Source organism: Pinus tabuliformis, chromosome 8, assembly GCF_031772625.1.
Source record: "Pinus tabuliformis cultivar Carrire ecotype Pingquan chromosome 8, CPIR1, whole genome shotgun sequence".
NCBI classification, from domain to species: Eukaryota; Viridiplantae; Streptophyta; class Pinopsida; order Pinales; family Pinaceae; genus Pinus; species Pinus tabuliformis.
Window position 1 is genome coordinate 480,346,007 of NC_142294.1, and position 9,883 is coordinate 480,355,889.

At 38.7% G+C, this 9,883-nt stretch overlaps 1 pseudogene across 1 annotated transcript; it reads right to left on the minus strand.

The window, feature by feature from the left end:
• Positions 1–1,114: 1,114 nt before the first annotated feature.
• On the minus strand, positions 1,115–9,562 carry LOC149236159 (transcription factor TGA2.3-like; annotated as a pseudogene). Its single transcript, XR_016246208.1, has 11 exons — positions 8,766–9,562; positions 8,139–8,236; positions 7,838–7,911; positions 7,489–7,701; positions 6,573–6,638; positions 6,400–6,459; positions 4,479–4,556; positions 4,270–4,327; positions 2,633–2,904; positions 2,155–2,403; positions 1,115–1,960 (listed from the first exon to the last, which is right to left on the minus strand). The product of XR_016246208.1 is annotated as a transcription factor TGA2.3-like (transcript).
• Between the last annotated feature and the right edge of the window lie 321 nt (positions 9,563–9,883).

Consider the following 9,883-nt stretch of genomic DNA (forward strand, 5'->3'; position numbering starts at 1 on the left):
CAAATAGCAGTTAATAGTTCATGGCAAGTCAATCATCTACAAGGTTCAAGCAATAATCTAATAGTTAATAGTTACTATGCAATCTGCCCTGGCTTGCAGCGAGGCACACGCAATGTGTATCCAGCAGCTTGGGCCGTTGGTGAAAGGATAAAACTTCCTTTACATTTAAATCCAGCAGTCCCATAACCTCGTATACTATCATCCCATATAATCTCTGCAACCTCGGGTGTGTGTATGTGTATGTGGCAACTGACGTGCAATCAATCCACTAAATAATTACATCAAGTATTAACTACTATCTTCAATTGTGCACTTCCCATTTCCAAGAAAAGTTGTGTCCACGGAACAATTTCTGCTTTAAACTAAAGAGTAAATCCACTGCTTCAATCAAGCAGATAACAATACAGAAAAACCGTGTCACTCAAAATGTGTGATTCTCTAGAGGTCATTTGTGGCAGTATGATATTTCTCCATGTCAGATATTATTATAAATGCGTGCTTAGGTTTTCCTACACCCAGGATAGCAGAAACTTCTCAAAATATGAAACTCGTCTCACAAATGCCATTTTTCTTCTCTAATTTCCGTCAAGATAGAATTTTATATCAGACTGTAAGGATAAACACATCGTACACGTTCCCTCGAAGATACACGGTTTTTAATTTCCTGGAAACTTAATCACAAACTCTCTTTTGGACATGAACTACAGTATAAAGTTGCCTTAAAAATTCACAGTAGTTTTGCCATCAAAGGTAGGTCAAGTTTGTTAGTAAAAGTTTTTATTACCATGCAGTTCAAAAGGTTATCCCTCGAATTATACACATGACAAAACGAGCTTTCACTTACCTGAGTATGCATAGCAAAAGTATGATCCTGATCTTACCTGAATGTAGGTAAGGGCCTAATCTTACCTAAGCAAAGGAAAGGTCCTGACATTCTTATAACTGTAAAATAAATGAACTTTAAGTTTTTAGCCATCAAATGCATTTTTCTTGAAGAGCACACAGTAGGAACTTCAAATTGTAAACCTGGTATCCAGGTTTACTCAACAAAACAACATCTCCCAAACCATTGCCAATTAATGTCATACTAATGTCCCAACAGTGCGAGATTCAATGAATAAAAATACAAAGAGTAGCTCAATATCAAGTCGTATTCATCATTAAACAAGGGGGGATCGAGATTTTTCTCACATCTCACAAACAAGGGAAGTATGGCTTCCCTGGATAAGAGATCGAAAGATTACTTGATTACTGCAGCCAAACAAATGATTTATGCTAATAGACCAAAAACTGTAGACCTGGTTAATATGTTACATTTGAAACCACAGAAAAAAGTTTCTTGTTCACTGAGACCCAACCTTGTGTGATTATACTGGATAATTACTTCTAAATACTTTACATTCCTATCTAGCTAATTCAAAGAAATAAAGCCTACTCAGCTTTGAAAATCCTATCTTGGATGTCAAGGGAATAGTTAGCTTAATTTCTTCAATATGAAAGGCTGAGAATTATCCCAAGACACAACTGGATTCTCAAAGGGTGATTTCAGACTTCCTCCCACAACAATGATTTAACAAGATTTCAATCATTGTACAAGAGTTATTTCAAAATACCAAGGGGCAAAGCCAAACCTCTGCATGGTTCGAAGCATGTATTCTGTATTTCATCTTCAATACATCCACCCTCGCAACCCCTCATCAACTCCATCCTGTCAGAGATGGAGAAGCTCTTTCAGGATTGCTCATAGATGTGGCTATGCCCATTGCCTAGGGCTGCAATGTGGTACAGATCAAAGCATGTGATTCCTAATAATTTAATCTCTGGGGCGTGCAAGCCATAGAGAGCTAAGGGCACGCAGACGAGAAAAGTAATCACTGATAGCAAGAAGCGCACGTGCTGCTTGGCGAGTTGTCAAAATCCTATGCATTTGCTGTAGTGTCTGTTGCCGCAAATTGTCAGCCTGTTAAATAACAAAATAAGTTAATACGAGAGAATTTAGTTAATCTTACAAAAACACATATCAAGAAATAAGTAAACAGTTACACTGTCACAACTGAAAATTTAAAAAACTGGTCAGAGTGAAGCAAAAAGAATAGAAGATAGTCTTTCACATAGAAAATTATCTGACTTGTAGGAAGATGTTTGCCAAAGTACCTGGTGAACAAAACCTTCAAGGGTACCTAATTTTCCCATTGCCATTGCCATTTGTCCCATATAGTTCGCTACATTTCCAGAAGTGCCAGGCGGACCAAGGGACCCAGAAGCAAGAGTTTCTGCTAGAGATTGTTGCAGGGCATCCATCCCCTGTGATAAGGCATCTTCTGCCTGTTGTGATGAATGTTGCAAATTGTTAATGCCCATAAACTGGTGCTCTGTTAATGGTTCCAGATGAGTGACAAGTATCTGCATATACACAATGAAAACTTGATTGGAGCAATGTAATATCCTTCTCTTGCGCACATGCATCCAACCTTCAGAAAGATTAATGGTTATAACTTATGTATCCTCTAATAAGATCCCTGATTCAGAGACTTCAAACATGCCTTGTATACAAATGCAATCAGGGAATGCTTGTAAAAAGCACCCATTAGTTGTAAACAAATTGCCTTTAGTTTATAGTTTCAGAACATACCTTCAGAAGTTCAGAAGGACGGAATCCTCCCATCCACATGAAGCATCTTTCTGCAGGCGTCTTCCACATGCCTGAGACTAGATGAAAGACATCAGCTTTTGCAGCTACACTCTTCAGACGAAAAATTTCATCGTAATGTCCCATGACACCTTCAACCAGAACATGCAGCTCATTGTCCCCTACATGTGAATTCACTGCCGACCTCAGATCATTTATCTATCGATGATGCTCATCCAACCAACGAGCATACTCCATATCAAACGCTAGAGCTCCTGAGAACGTTGAAATAAATCATAAACTTAGTTGCACAAAATTTGTGATTATCATGTCATCAGAAGACATGGTATAATGCAAAAGACAAAACTCACTTGTGTCTGTCCGCAAAACTACAACATTCATTCAGGATGGAAAAAAAATTGCAGCCACAAGAAAAATCCTTTAACAACTGTACATTTTTTATGTCAGAATGTTGCCAAACTTAGTACTGCCAGATTCCCAAAACAATTAACACATGCATGCTAAAAAGACAGACAGGGCTGTCAATTGGGGTCTACTTGTGTGATTAATACAAGAAGTTATCCTCTCCACCCACGTTCAAATCCTGCTTGTGACATGTTTGTCCCTTGTAGGCCAATTTGTGCAGGCAATGTAACAGCAATCTCACTCTTGCTTAAGTGCTTAAGGGTGTAACAAGATGTTTCAAAACATTTAAGCCTCTAAGAAGTTAGCTCAATGGATAGTCACCAATGTTCTTGGGCATTCAGCCGATTCCATGCTAACAAGTGCCCAGTTTGAATCCCTTCAGGTTAGGCAGACTAGTCTACATCAACTTGCTTACTAGTGATGCCATCCACAAATGCAGGGAAGCATTCCTTGGGTTTCTTCTTGAGGATTTAGTTGGAAAAAAACAATACACCGACAAGTGCCTGTCACATTAAAGCCTGTGCTGTGCCAAATCATTTCATTTGACTGCATAAAACAGAAGAAATGTACATGACAATAACTCTATTAGCCTCTTTAACATAGTTACTTTCATTTTTAGATTTTAAGCAAACATCAATTGGACATGTCATATTTTTAATAAAATTGGGTGCCCCAAACCAATGAATCCCATGGAATGGAGTTCCATTAGCATGCAAGGTCATTAAATAGACTTCCTTCTACCACAGGCATGAAGTTAAGCTCTCCTATATACTTATGGTTATTAAAGGTTCTGGTGTCGATATCAGGTAAAACAAGAAGGATTCATTGAAAATTTGTCTTCATCAAATCTAGCATCTCCTCTGTCATTTACTTCTCCAAGTCACGAGAATCAAGAGGTTCCTATGATCCATGAAAAGTCACCACTGTTGCCAAACAGATGTGAAAGGAATGCTAGAATAAAATTTAGAAGACAACTTTATTTTAGTACAAGTGTATATATGTGCAAAATTATGGTGTCACACAATAAGTGTGGAAAAGCTATATCTCATTTTTCCCCACACCTAAAATATACCAGTAATTTCTCTCTTAATAGTTCAAACTTCATACAAATAGGAGAGCAAAAACTTCATTAAAAAATTATTCCAATTAGTAACAGCCATCCCAAAATAATTTAGTTTTCCTTTCAAAATCATTAGTTTAGAAACAAGGGATACCATTTCCACTCATTGAATGACTTTGATCCCCAACACAACTTCCTCCAATGAAAATTCTCTGCATAAAGAAAACAATATGTGTAAATACATGTCATTTGTTTCTATAATGCTTTTTAATATGCAAACTTTCCAGAAACATTAAATTTCCAAAAGGTTGAACCACTGGTGTCTATAAAACCAAAATTATTTTAAAAAATGAAGCTTCAGACCTGTTGCCTTGCATGTTGAAGCTCTTGCTCCAGTTGAGTCAGCTTTAGTCGACTACTTTCTAGCTGTTGAACATATGCCTGTCCAAAACCAGAAATAAGTCAATGATACCTCTAGTTCACAACGAAATATTTAATAAATTACTTTCTTGATTTATAGTCAATTTATCAATCCACCAAAATCTAATTGTATTCAACTTCCATAGATACTAGTGAATTCATCAGACTAATAATCTCAACCATATAGCCAACAATTGCAAACTTAAACAAAAAAAACACTTTATATAGAAACCAGAGTGTTCTTGAAATTTGACTTCCTAATCCAAGATTCACTTTACTTTCTTGGTTAAAACTTTTTATAATCCAAGATTCACTTTTTAAAATCCAAGCTTCACTTTCTTAGATGCTCTTATCCTTCGAAGGGAAATTCAAATAATACTTTCCTTCACTAACATTTGTGTCCTTGTTTAGCTATCTACATATCTTTGTAAAATACTTATTTCTAGTTGAGTAAGAATATCAACAAAGTGTACAATGCAGACTCAACTTTTGAATTTCCCACAAAACCAAGTAACATGCTGAAATTACTCTTTGTACTTTGCCTGGATGATCCATTGTCACATGAACTAACAAAGGAATGAATTAGTTAGAAATATCATTCCTGCCTTGCTCTTAGTATAACCCACCATCAATAAGGAATAGAATGTTAGGTCTGCATAATAAGCCAATAGATTGGTCCATTTTCCAATGTTTTTGGACATGGCAGTTCTCTTGGTTCCATGCTATAGCTTGGAGAACAACATATCTACTTCCTAAGGACCTACACTAAGGCTTATAACAAAGACTACATCAGAATTGGTTTATAGTTGCATGCAGACCTCTCTGTCTCACAAAACGACATCAGCCTATACTTGGATTATCAGAATTAAATCAAGGTGATGATATCTGCTCCACCTGGGTTCAACTCTCACTAATGTCATGCTTGCCCCTCATTGAGGCAGTTGGCTCTGTAGGGAGCTGTTTCATGTTGATGGGGCCAGGTCCAATCCCAAAGCACATTTGGCAGGCTACAGATTATGTTCCCCCAGTTGCAGCTCCTTAGCTAAGATTTCCCTTCGCAAGACCACACAGATGAAATTGCTGCAATTGACCAGTAGCATTTAAAAATTTTAAAAATTACAATGCATGTCTCCTTAGCACAGATTTGAACTAGCATAGACCCATCTTAACACCAGATATATTAGTCCCTGAGAGAGATTTAAAAAGCCCGGTAGAAACCTCTCACCCATGTTACAGATATAGAGGTGTAACATCTCTTCCACCTGGGCATGCATAAGTGGCACATCTCCTTCACCTAGCATACATACATGACACGTCTCTTGTGTAAGATCACCTTGCTTCTCCTGGTGCCACTACTTTTGGCAAAGGTTTGGAAATCCAACAGTAAACCACAATGAATACTGTAGTTTAAGTTTGACAAATGATCTATTTTATATTTGGCTGAATTTTGGGGAGCATTCTAGTCAGATCTTTTAACAATTATGTAGATATGGCTATTACATATTTTTAAGTCATGTGAAATAATCCCAGGAACATTTTGTTGCTAGAATTCAACAAAGATTTCTAATGTTGTTAAGCAAGTGGAGTGTTGGATAGGACTCTGTTCTCTTCCACCAAATATCTAGCAGCATGTCTACATTTCCAAAGGAAAAGGGGGTTTATGCTCAACTGTAAAACCTACAGTGCTAATGAGATAATGAATCAATAAAAATAATTTCGACACAATACAAGTGTTGTTTTAACTTTATTGGCTCTTATTCATACTCATATATGCGACAATTTTGTTAACATTGCAAATGTGCCCTAAGAAACATTTTGATGCTGAAATAAGACACTGTGAAGATTAAACACAGTATATACTCACTTTTTTTCTCAAACGACTTTTTCTTGCAGCCTCACGATTCTGAGCAAGCCGGCGAAGTGTCTGCATCCAAAAAAGAAATAAACAAAAAGAAAGTAAATACTTATTTTCCACATCTCAGTTTCTCTGATAAACCTGCAAAAGAAGTACAAGAGATGAGATGGCAAAGTCATGACCTTCTGATCCCCATTTTTGTCCTTTGTTCTATCAGAAGAGTCACCCCCATGCCGAACAAGGTCCATCTGAATACACAATTAAAGCCAAAAGAGAAAGAAAATACAAAGTTTTTACATTATTTGATAAGATAAATCAATTTACGAATCTTACAAGCAAAATATAACAGTAAAAAACTGACTAGACCCTAAAACAGTTCATATAATAGCAATTGAAATGTAGCTTGAGAATATCCGGAAATTGTGAGCATGGACAGAGTAGTGGTTTTCTACATCTTCTCCCATTGTAAGCTAAATTCTCAAATTTCTTATCATAGATTTTTCATTAAAAAAACCATTTTTATTGAATTAGAGTCATTTTGCCATCACTGATACTTTAGGTGACTTTGATTAGCTACTTTCTAGAAAATTAAGTTTCGGCCTTTTATGTTGATTAATGTAATAGGTATTCACCTTTTATGTTCATGAAACACTTAGTTGAATTTGGTCAAGCTAATTGATACATGGCCTTATTGACAAACTTCATCTTCAGTTCAGAATAGCAAATTTTAATACTAACTGCTATGTTATTTAAACTTAGCTCTTTATCTATCAGTCTGAAGCAACCTTGTATCTTTTGCAAAATCATGACCCAGCCATAACATTTAGCACTAGATTTGCAGACTTCTATAATTTTTAGCTCATTAGTTCGCTGCTCCAATCCAATCACCAAGATAATCAAAGAAAAACTAAAGTACCCATCTCCGGCCTCTGAATGCTACTCTCAGGGAAAACATGAGCAGAAAGAGAGTAGCATCATCATCTTTGAAATCGAAACATTGAGGGATATTGCGAGTCTCCAAATGGCAACATAAAAATTCGTCTGAATCAATTCCTGTAATTGTAGACTCTCATGTCGTAATAAAGAATGGATCTTCACCTGCTGATTCACTTTCTCATCAGTATCGACATCCGTAGAAGTGTCATCAGTCCGGGGGCTTGTGTCAGCCATAAGCGAATCTTCCCAAGGGTCTATCCGATTGCCCGATGTAGATACAAAACCTCCCGATTGGGCACCTCCTCGGTGAGAAGAATGATGTCGTGATTCCACACTGTTTACGGAAGGAGGGGTAAAATCGGGGGCCTGCTGTACCTGATTCTCAACACAAACAATAAATTCAGAAGCAATTAATCACATGCCTATTTCATTGACCAACAACAGAGGGAAAAATATCGATGCCCAGAGAACCCCCTTTTAAATTGCATAAAATACACAAATCGTTCCTCACCTTGGCCAAGCCAGCAATCTGTAATGCCCCAGAATGATTAATGTTGACGGCTGGTCTAGAATTCACAGCGGAACCTTAACACAAGGCAGGAAATGATGAGTCAAAACATATGCCTTCTCCTACAGATCAAGAAATATTCTCTACTTGCTACTGTCAATGAAGAAACAGAGTCAATGAGGAGACATAGTAGGTACTATTCGTCGCATTCTGTTTCTAAAATCTCCAAATGAAAGAACCAAAAAATAAAAGAGCTTCATTTGCAGCATGTCTACAGTTAAAGAAAGAAGTTAAAGAAACATACTCCTGCCAGCAAGACCGGCTACATCATCCTGATGAAAACCCACAGTCTGCTCAAGTTCTCCAAAATAGCCTTTGCTGGCTTCTGTTCCAAACGTGCCGCTAAAAGATGCAAGAAAAATCCTTACTTAGGTTAGCTTATAATTTCGAAGCAACTCAGTAATTTTACGATAAACCATTAGTCAACCATACATAAGATATGCTAATAAAGTATTCATTAAAACAAAGCAAACGCGTTCCTGGTCTTTAGCTCTCTTATTTCATTTGCAAAATACAAATGTCAATAAGTGTACCAGGCAAGCATTTACGGGCAGGCATTACCAGGTCGATTAGCTTACCCTTGAAATGATGACTAGACTTATAGCAGTCAAATTGATTTCCCAGAAATCGCAAAATTTGAAAAGTGGTACTGATCTAAACCCTTCAACAGACGCCATTTAAAATAAATTTCTGACAGAATCAAGCATATTTAGAGGGTTTCCACTCTCCAAAGATTACAGCTGAGGTTTTTTTGTTTAGGCAACATCATTAACAAATCCCTTTTTCATAAAAACTAGAACTTTTATTGGGAAGGGGTTTAGAAATTTTGACCCGAAAAAAAAAAAAACAGAAGATGAAGAACGAACAGTACATTGTGTGAGAGACCAGCGGAGGGACGAAGCTCTGCATGCCGAGACTAACACTTCTAACGTAAGATGCAGCCGCGGTAACCTGTTCATCTATTTTATTCGCCATTCATTCTTCATAGCCCCCTCTCCCCCGCTACAACCTCCGAATCGCACGGTCTTCGCAAGTTCCTACACTAGCGGAATCGAATACGAATCCTATTGATCCACGCAAACCCCCGAAAGTGACTCCCAGATATCTCTGTCTAATAAGGCAGAGAATACGAGGCAAGCAGGCAGGCAGCAGGCAGGCAGGCAGTCTCACTCCCCGGTCCGTTTCGTCTCAACTACCAGGCTAAACAACTGCTCCTGCATGGGATTCGAACACCGGGCGGCCTGTGTGTCGGCGAAGCAATTATTCAAAAGACAATAACGGCTAAGCGCGCGTTGTTAGGGGGGGAATCGAACCTCGAACCTCGGTGTGGTCTGCTGCTGCTGAGAGAAAAAGAAGGGAATAAGTTAAGGCCTCAGCTCTGTCTCCAAAATCGCAGCTCTCGTCCTCTCGCCCTTGGCCTGCTGCCCCGCGCGAGTTCATACCACGCTTAAAGCTGAACCCACTAATAACCAGATGGAGACGAGACGAGAGTCCGGCGTGCTATGCCTCTGTTTGTAGGAAGAATGGGCATGGGCAAATGGGTATTGGGGATTCCTTAGTCGCACGTGCGCTGTTGCTGCTGCTTCTTCTCCGGCGGGCAGCTTTGCCGGTGACGTCTTCCTCCTTCCAACTTACAAATCGCAAGCCCCAACGAGGACGAACAGGGTGCAGATAGATAGGTCACACCGAATCCCCATTAAATACTTGGAGAAACGTGTGGGCATTTAGGGCCCTCGATTCGCGAACTCCGACCCATCTCATCCGTCCATCTGCATTCAATGCTCCATGGCTATGCCAGTCATACGATGCCCCCATGACCATGGATGACAGCATCACCATGCAAGATAAAAGAGCGGACTGGTGAAATAGTAGCCGCCGCACGTACCAGGGGGTACTTCGGGCTCAACCATGGTTACGTTCCTGGGGTTTGCGTCGCTTTCAACCGGCGTTTGGTGGATTTTCCACTCTTTCCCTTTTTTTATCCCAAGC